At 34.8% G+C, this 9,408-nt stretch overlaps 1 non-coding gene across 1 annotated transcript; it reads left to right on the top strand.

The window, feature by feature from the left end:
- Positions 1-384: 384 nt before the first annotated feature.
- On the top strand, positions 385-491 carry LOC121205629 (small nucleolar RNA R71). Its single transcript, XR_005900705.1, has one exon. It is a non-coding gene; the product is annotated as a small nucleolar RNA R71 (small nucleolar RNA).
- Positions 492-9,408: the final 8,917 nt, after the last annotated feature.

Here is a 9,408-nt window from a genome sequence, read left to right as displayed (position 1 = left end):
TTGACTCTTGATTCGATGGGCAATTTTCAAAGAAATGGCCATCTCCACAGTATTCACAAGAAATATTCTTGAACTGGTTCGGCTATTGACCTGAGAGATAACCAGAAACCATTAACAATTATGTTCTTAAGCATAAAAGACATAGAGGATACCTAGGCTACCAAAGAAGCAAGTGTGTCTACTTAATGTACTCCTGCTGCTCGTCTTTCTGAGGTTGCTCAGTTGGTTGGCCACTGATAGTTATTGCTGGCAATTCTTTCAATAATCTCATAAGCATCATTATAAGACTTAGAAAGAAGGGCTTCATTTGCCAAAATATCCACCGTCATTTTAGTATGAATATTGAAACCAATATAGAAAGTCTCTATTTGAATGCAACAAGGAATGTCGTGATAAGGGCACTTTTATAATGACTCCTTGAACCGCTCCCATGCCTCATATAAAGATTCTTCATCAAGTTGCTAAAATGAAGTGATTTCATTTCGGATCTTGGCGGTTAAAGATGGAGAGAAATATTTCATTAAGAAACGTTCAACCAACTCTTGTCATGTAGTTATGGAACCAGACGGTTGGGAGTTCAACCACGCTCGTGCTCAATCTCTTAAGGAGTATGAAAATAATCTCAGTCTCAAGGCGTCCTCAGTCACCCTGACTAGTTTAAATGAGTCACTCACTTCCATGAATAGCTGAAGATGAAGATGTGGATCTTCAGTAGGAATCCCACTAAATTAACCCATATTTTGCAACATTTGGAACATGGTTGGCTTCAGCTCGAATTGTTTTGCCTCGATTGCGGGTCTCCTAATACTCAGATTGAGCTCGTTAAATAGATAAATGGCATATGTTGAATGGCACAGTTTCTATCATCGGCAACAATGAGAGGATTATGAGTATTAGAAGCAAATGTTCCTCCTGGATTTTTGAAATTCATATTCGGTTCTTCTTTAGTTTGCTTGTCTTCTCCTTTGTCAGAAAGTCCTTTCAATTTCAGGGTTTACGGGGAGTAAGTCAAAATTTTGATCAATACTCATAAACACCTGAAACAAACACAAAAAAAATGGAATTAAAATTTAACAGAAAAACAAGACCAAAATGAAAAATTAACAATTTCATAAAAAATGTCTTTTAAAACAGTCCCCGGTAACAGCGCCAAAAACTTGGAATGATAGAAATGTGCAAGTGTACACAATCACAACAAGTAATAAAGTGGCAAGTAAATGTCGAGTTATCGTATCCACAGGGATTGTGAAAAGAATTATTTATGAATGCAATTTAAAACACTTTGGTGGAGAAATTATTTTGATTTGAAAAATGATTAAAAACCAGAGAACAAAGTAAAATAAATAGAATAAAATAAAGTTCTAATGCACGATTTCAAAAGCTAATTTTAATCAAAATGACATAATTGTGTTAGATTAATTACATTTCTTAACTTAGAATTATTAAACTCATATTTATGTTGTTACGAATAAATTCACGGCAACTCGGTAATTTGCTAACTTATGAACATACTTACCTACAAAAATCCATTCATCTCTTGACTATATCTCTATGCCAATTCAACTGATTAAACGAACTTTAATAAGCAAATGTGTTAATGCACGTACATACTTATGAAATTATAATAATCTATTGTTCATATCTCTATGCCAATTCAAACAATTAATTTAATCATATAAGCACAGAAAAGATTATGTGAGGTAAAAATGTATTTCTACCTTGAAATAGTTTAATCACAATAATCTTGCAAGTTATGCAAGGCAATTATATCACTCCATACCATTGCTAATTTAACCCTCAGCTACCTTAGATGATTAAACATGCACTGATTAAGTATCATGTCAATTAATTACAATTTCAATCCGTTTAAATAATTAATTCATTAGTTACCTTACAATTGTAATGTAAGAATAACTTAGTCATGGTTTTACTTAATCAAACATCTTACCAAGGCCTATAACAACACAAACACAATTTTAATAAATTAAGAAGAAGAAATGCAATCAACCTAACACGAATTAAATTTAAGCCATATTAATTAAATAAATCATATCAACATAAATATTCATAGACATGGTCATCATAACAACAACAGAATTTTAAAAGATAGGGAACAAGAAGCAAATGCAGTGTTTCTCCTGGCTTGGCTGAGTTGCTCCACTCTTCCTTCTTCACTTGTTATTGTCGAACCAAGGCCTCTTTGAAAACTTGAATGCTGTGCCAAATGATGGATGAATGACTTTTTTTCAATAGGTGAAATCAGCAAGAGGACAAAGGAAAACAGATGGAAAAATAAAGAGAGAAAGTTGAGAGAGAAGAGAAGAGATGAGAAAATTGAGGTGTGTTGGAATAAGTAGCCAAGGGGGATTTTATAGGGTGAGAGGGATTATAAAAATAGCCAAAATCAGCAGCTAAAGAGCCCTCCCATGGCCGGCCACACATGTGGCAAGTTTGAAGTTTTCAAACTTGTTATATTAAGGCTAGGGCAAATCTAGAAAGGCACGAATAGTGGAGGGGTTTGTTTGCAGTTTGATGAAGTCTTCAAGGGCCTTTTTGCAAGCCAATTAATCAGCCAAGGGTCAGCTTGCTGGACGGTTTTGGGCTACCCAAAGCTTGATCGGTTCGGTTCTCTCAGTTCAGCTCAACTGGGCCACTTTTCATAATTTAATTAAAAATAATTTATTTAAACCAAATTAAATTGGACTAAAAAAATTATTTACATTATGAATTAATACACATAATATCGACCATATTTAGCTGAAAAATTCATTCGTCTCAATGCTTCAAAAATTGCTTCTCGGTTTTGCACTTCTAGCAGTGTCTGCCGAGCCAATTTTCATCCTTTGTGCAAATATGTCAAAAATGATCAAAATTAATCAAATTTATTATAAAATTATTTAAAATTAATTATTTTAATAATTTAAGTCCAAAATAATTATTTTATAATAATTATATAATTTTCGACAATAATTTTACCAAAACTGCATGAATTTGAGTTAAAAAGGGCATGAAAAGTGTGTATATTTTCGTGTTTCCCAGGGCACATTGTTTAGGCACTTAGGTTGGATGTTTTTGGAATTTTAGCGCTTGTTTAGTGCAATTCAAGTAGATTTAATTTCTGGTAAATAAGTTGCTTATAGTACAAGTAGGTCACACGGTCGTGTATTATAAAACAGCGTGTTACATGATATGGGACATGGCCGTGTAAGGGTATTTCGATAGACATGGTGTGTCACATGGTTGGCTACACAGCCATGTTCCTGAGCCACATGACTGTGTGATCCTTGTTTTCAAAATTTTCCAAGTTTTCCAAAATTTTTTATTTTGTTTCAAAATGGTCTTAAATTGTTCCCATATTATTTTTAAGGCCCCGTAGGCTCGATTTAAGGTTCGTAAGTGTCTATTATCCCATAAATGAAATGTGTATGTGAATTATAATTTAAATTGAATAATTATTTCTATTTGAGATTAAAATTTTTGAATTGTATGGTGATACTCTGTAATCTTAATCCGGTGACAGCGACGAGTTAGGGGTGTTACATTTAAATTTCTCTCTCAATTTTTGTGTTGTTTTCTCCCAAATGTGGTGTTGTATTGATGATTGATAAATGAATGGTTGATCCTAAATGCTTTCCCCTATTTATACTTGTTAAGCCCCTCTTTTTCTTTACTATTTTTAACATGTCATCGTTTGAGGATCTCTATGTTGGTGGTCAGGCTCCTTGATTTAGGGAAGAGGGTGGACGATTTTTCTTCCATTGTGGAGAGTAGTTGCTATATGATATGTGAATTGTGCAAGTATACATGTCGAATCAAGTAATAAAGTGATAAGTAAGATCGTCTCCTCGGGGATTGAATTAGGTATAGAAATAGTCAAGTTATTATTGTAACACCCCGTACCCGAGACCGTTGCCGGAGTCGAACACGAGGTGCTAACAAACATAATACATTTATTTTCACAGCCCATTTGAAAATTTTCCAGATAAGCTGGTTACTGCATCACTGTCGCCTTAAAAATCATATCTTGAGTTTCAAAACTTGAAAACTAGTTTCGTAAATTTTTCCTAAAACTAGACTCATATTTTCATCTACAAATTTTTTCTAGAATTTTTGGTCGAGCCAATTAGTACATTTTATTAGTTAAAGTCCCCCCTGTTTCAGGGTTCGACTACACTGACCTTTGCGCATTACGACTTGGATATCTCACTGTACAGGGCTTCAATACTGATGCCGTTTGTTTCTAATGAAACTAGACTCAACAAGGAATCTATGAATATAATTCATGACTTCTAATTATCTCTGGTTAATTTATAATGAATTTCCAAAGTCGGAACAGGGAATCCAGAAACCGTTCTGGACCTGTTTCACGAAAACTTTAACATCTCATAATATACTGTTCATATGACCGTTCCGTTACTTTCCTATGAAAATAGATTCATCAAGGTTCGATTACATAATTTATTCACTATTTAATTACATTCCTACTATTTTTAGTGATTTTTCACATCCACATCACTACTGCTGCCAGCATCAGCCTTTAGGGTAAACTTTACCTATTACATTGTTTCCATGATTCAACTAGCCCTTTAGCATATATAGCACAAAATATGATCATGATTAACCATTCCAATGGCTAATCGTTCCCAAACATTTCCATACCTCTTAATGAACATCATACAAGATGATTATAATATTAAGCTCAAAGTGTATATAAGCCATTTTCGCATGGCTATCCAAATTTATACAAAACCAAAGGGTTTATGACCAACAACAAAATGGGTAGTCCTATACATGCCATTTCAAAGTTCAACCAAAAGTGTACCAAAAGGGGCTTTGATAGTGTGGGAGACTTTGACTTCAATAATCCCGAGTCTGATAGCTGACGAACCAAAATCTATAAAACAGAAATTCATAGAACGGAGTAAGCATTTAATGCTTAGTAAGTTTTGAGCAATGAAATTAAGCACAATTGAAGTATGGCATTCATATAACTAAACGGATAATTCCATATATACATATTCTCAAATCATTCCTACCTCACATTTCAACCCCTATATTCATACATAAGGGATCATCTTAGTCAAAGGCCGGAAGCTCATTACTCGACTGAGCGAATAATATTCGAAAGAAATCAACTATTCCAATGCACATACGAAACATACCTCATTGTTGGGATTTTACGAGTGTATTAATTGAAATTATTACAGCAAGATCGCTCATTCCCAAATCACGTACCTTCGGAATTTAACCGGATATAGCTACTCGCTCAAATGCCTTCGGGACATAGCCCGGTTATAGTAACTCGCACCAATGCCTTCGGGACTTAGCCCGGATTTGGTAACTCGCACAAATGCCTTCGGGACTTAGCCCGGAATTAGTAACTCGCACAAATGCCTTTAGGACTTAGCCCCGGATTTGGTAACTCGCGCAAATGCCTTCGGGACTTAGCCCGGTTATCATCTGAATATCCATACACATATCAATAAATCATGACACATCTATATTTCATTTTCATAACTAGGATTCAATCACAAGTCGCTTATCGAGCATAATCATTTTCGGCTCAATAGCCACATACAAAGAGCATGATTTTGATTTGCTTAAAACATGATCTAATCAAATCATAATCTAAGTTCCATTACTCGAAAACTTACCTCGGATGTGGTCGAACGTTTTCGGCGGCTATTCGATAACTTTTTCCTTTCCCTTATCCAACTGTGGTCCTCTAAGCTCTTGAGCTAATTCAAACAAATTTAACTTATTAAAGTCTCATTATGCTAGCTTATGGCCGAATATGACAAGGAGCTTGATAAGTCATATGGCCACCTTTTAGCTCAAATACACAATGGTCATGCGCATTTTTAATCACATTAAGCAATTTAACACAATTCATTTGAACATCAAAAGAGAACCTCAAGGTACTTAGCCCATATATACATTAGGCATTAAAGTCACATATATATATGGAAATCATGAATCAAACTCAACATTTTAGCCCACACTCTCTTTTAGCCGATTATCTAAGCCAAGATAAAAGCATCAATATGTTTGCCTCTAACCGAACACATGCAACACCAACCTATCTCATGTGGCCGAATATACATGTCTAGGTTGAGGCCGAGTATATGCTTAATACTTCCTACAAATATGGTTACTTGTATTGACTACATACCATTTTGTTCCAAATTCAAAACTCGGCTAATACACATATACACACTAGTAAATCAAACACTAACATTTGCACTTCACCTTACTACCATTTCTCATCTAAATAACGTGAACAACAACCACATTTCTCTTCTACTTCCTACCATGGCCGAATGCATCACAACACCATACCATTTCAATTTTGGTCATGGTTAAACAAAGAACTTAATGTCTCACTCAAAATGCTAAAAAGAAGATTCAAGAGTCATCAATCCACCATCACATGCATCATTACAAAGCTTCACTTTTAGCATGGAAATGACATCAACACCAATCCACCTTAGCCGAATATCATCTCCATGACATAGCAAAGATTTGAACCATGGGCTAGGTAGAACTCAAGCTAACAACTAAAAACATGCATGAGTCTCATGGCACAACATCAAACATACCTTATCCTAGACACAAGTATGGCCGAACCTCCTCCTAATCCTCTTCCAAGCCAAACATGAAGCAAGAGCTCCTTCCTTCTTCCTTAGAACTTTCGGCCAAAAGAAATGAAAAAGGATGGACACTTTTTTTCTTTGTTTTCATCATATTCCCTTTCATTATTTTATTACCATGCTCCTTATTTTATTTTTCCTAACATACATCACTAACATAACATGTTTGTGACATGTTTCCACCCATATCATGGCCGGCCACTATGCTTTAATTTGGCTAATTTGACATGCAAGGACAAGCACTTTCCCACATATATTAATAGGCCTCTTTAACACTTGCCTAGCATATTTGTAAATTGTCTCACATAAGTCCCTACTAATAAATTTCACATACACTGACCAAATTAAAGTATGGAACTATCACACAAGCATTTACGCACATCATAAACACAGAATATAACCTTTAATTATTTATAAGACTCGGTTTCGTGGTCCCGAAACCACTTTCCAACTAGGGTCAATTTAGGCCTGTCACAATGATAATGATTAATGTTATGGCAAAACCGAGTTAAGTACGCAGTGATAAATTAAATTAATAAGGATGAGTGCGAAATGTATACTGACTAATATTAGTAAATACTAAGGCAAAGAAAGAATAAAAATGCAACGACAATTACGAGAATGATTATGTGAATAAAATGTAAACGAATAAACAAATAACTAAGAATGTTATAACAAAGATACTGCGGCAAAGGATTGAAGGTCTACGATGTTGATTTGGAAGGTTAGGACTACTAAGAATCTGCCCTTACATTCAGTAATGCTTTAGCATAATTGTACTTAATCCACTGCTCAAAAGAGACCTAAAGTGACCTATTTCTTTCGATATTAAGGTATCAGATTACCTAAACTGTGTCTATAGGCCTTATCATCGTACCCTGCACTGTTTTGTATTTATTCCATATGATCGTTGCTCTATGTCTAGAGTCTACTACAAGTATCAGTTGAGTACTTGCTCATATCATTCAATTAAGGTCCAACTAATCCACCCTTTTCAGAATTAGATTCAGTTTTATAGGTATACTGCACATTCATCTATGTCTAGAGAATATATGCATACACTTGGGAAATAACACAATTGAATAAAATAGTAAATTAAGTCAAATATACGCTTCAACTATTAAAGAAAATAAAAGTTTCCATCATGTAATCCCAGCCCTATGAGATTTAGCTTGATACGTGATATTCATGACAGGTTTTAAAAATTTATAAAAAGTCGTTCTTGAAACTAACTATTATCACGATGAAGGCAAGTGTACCTATCAAACAGTAGTATAGTTTTAGCAAGACCGGATTATCAAACCCAAAGGAACTAAAAGTACTAGTATTAACTTTCTTTTTTTTATCTAGCCTAAAAAAAATAAAAGGGTTTTGTTTATCTAACTAATTAATTAAACTAAGAAATCACAGAAGAGAAATTTGGGGAAAATACTTTTTGGAAAACTCGATTGATTAAGACAATACCTAAGGAAAAATCCACCTAGACTTCACTTGTTATTTGACTCTGAATCGGACGATTTATTCATTCAATTTGTTCCGTAAAGATCCCTAAGTTATATTATTATCTCTTTCGAGACTAACAACATCTAACCCTAGTTTGAATAATTGAAATCTCTTTTTAATTAACACCCTAGGGTTGCATTAACTCAATCTATGAATCCCCTTATTAGGTTTCACCCTAATCCGACAAAATCTTGTCACCCTATCTCTAGGCACACAACCAACTCCGCTTAATTATGACAAATTTACTCTTAGACAAGGTCTATTCCTCCCTGAATAAGAGCTTAACTTGAATCAATATCCTTGAATATCAAAACAAGAATTGAGAACACATAATTAAGATCAAGTCAAATATTTATCATACAATTCAGATCATAATAACAAAATCCGTCTTAGGTTTCATTCCCCTTAGGTATTTAGGGGTTTTAGTTCCTACTAATGAAATAAAACATCTCAAAAGAATAAAAATAACAAAACATAAGAAAACCCAAAACTCCTGGGGGAATTTGAAGGGAGAACTTCAGTATTAATGGTGAATCTGGCTTTTGAGATGGATCGTCGGCTTTCCTTCAACAATTCCTTGCTTCCTCCTCTGTGTCCCCCCTCTTCTCCTCTTCTATGGTGTATTTATAGTCTTTGGAATGCTTAAGAGCCCTCAAAATTGGCCTTTTCCAAATTGGACTAAACTTGGGCTCGGCAGGGACACGCTCGTTTGACATGCCCGTGTGAGATTGCTTAAGGCTGTGGTCAAGGCTGTTAAATGGGCATGGGCGTGTGATCTACCTGTGTAAATCTTGCTTTGACCTTGCCAAAGGGACACGGCCGTGTGGTCTGCCCGTGTGAGGAAGTCCAGGCCGTGTTGATTTCGTATGTTGGCCCATTTTCTCTATTTTTGGCCCGTTTCTCGTTCCTTTCACTCTCTTATGCTCACCTAAGTATAAAACATGAAATTAATGCATTAGGAGCATCGAATTCACCAATTTTAAGGAAAAATCATCCATAAAATGTGCTAAGCATGGGATAGAAATATGTATAAATTGCGGTTTATCAAATACCCCCACACTTCAGTATTTGCTTGTCCTCAAGCAAAATCCTCAACTCATAATCAAAATAAATTATTCTCAACTTATAATTTCTATCAATAATATCTCAAAATAATCCATAGGTAATCATACATTGAAAATTCAACTGAAAGAACATCAAAGTTTCAAACATTCCAAGTTGAGTATTTTATCATGAAAGCATAGGTGTCTCCCTT

This window comes from Gossypium hirsutum, chromosome A08 (genome assembly GCF_007990345.1).
Source record: "Gossypium hirsutum isolate 1008001.06 chromosome A08, Gossypium_hirsutum_v2.1, whole genome shotgun sequence".
Lineage (NCBI taxonomy): Eukaryota > Viridiplantae > Streptophyta > Magnoliopsida > Malvales > Malvaceae > Gossypium > Gossypium hirsutum.
The sequence above is the reverse complement of the archived record's forward strand: the minus strand, read 5'-3'. Positions and strand labels throughout refer to the sequence as shown.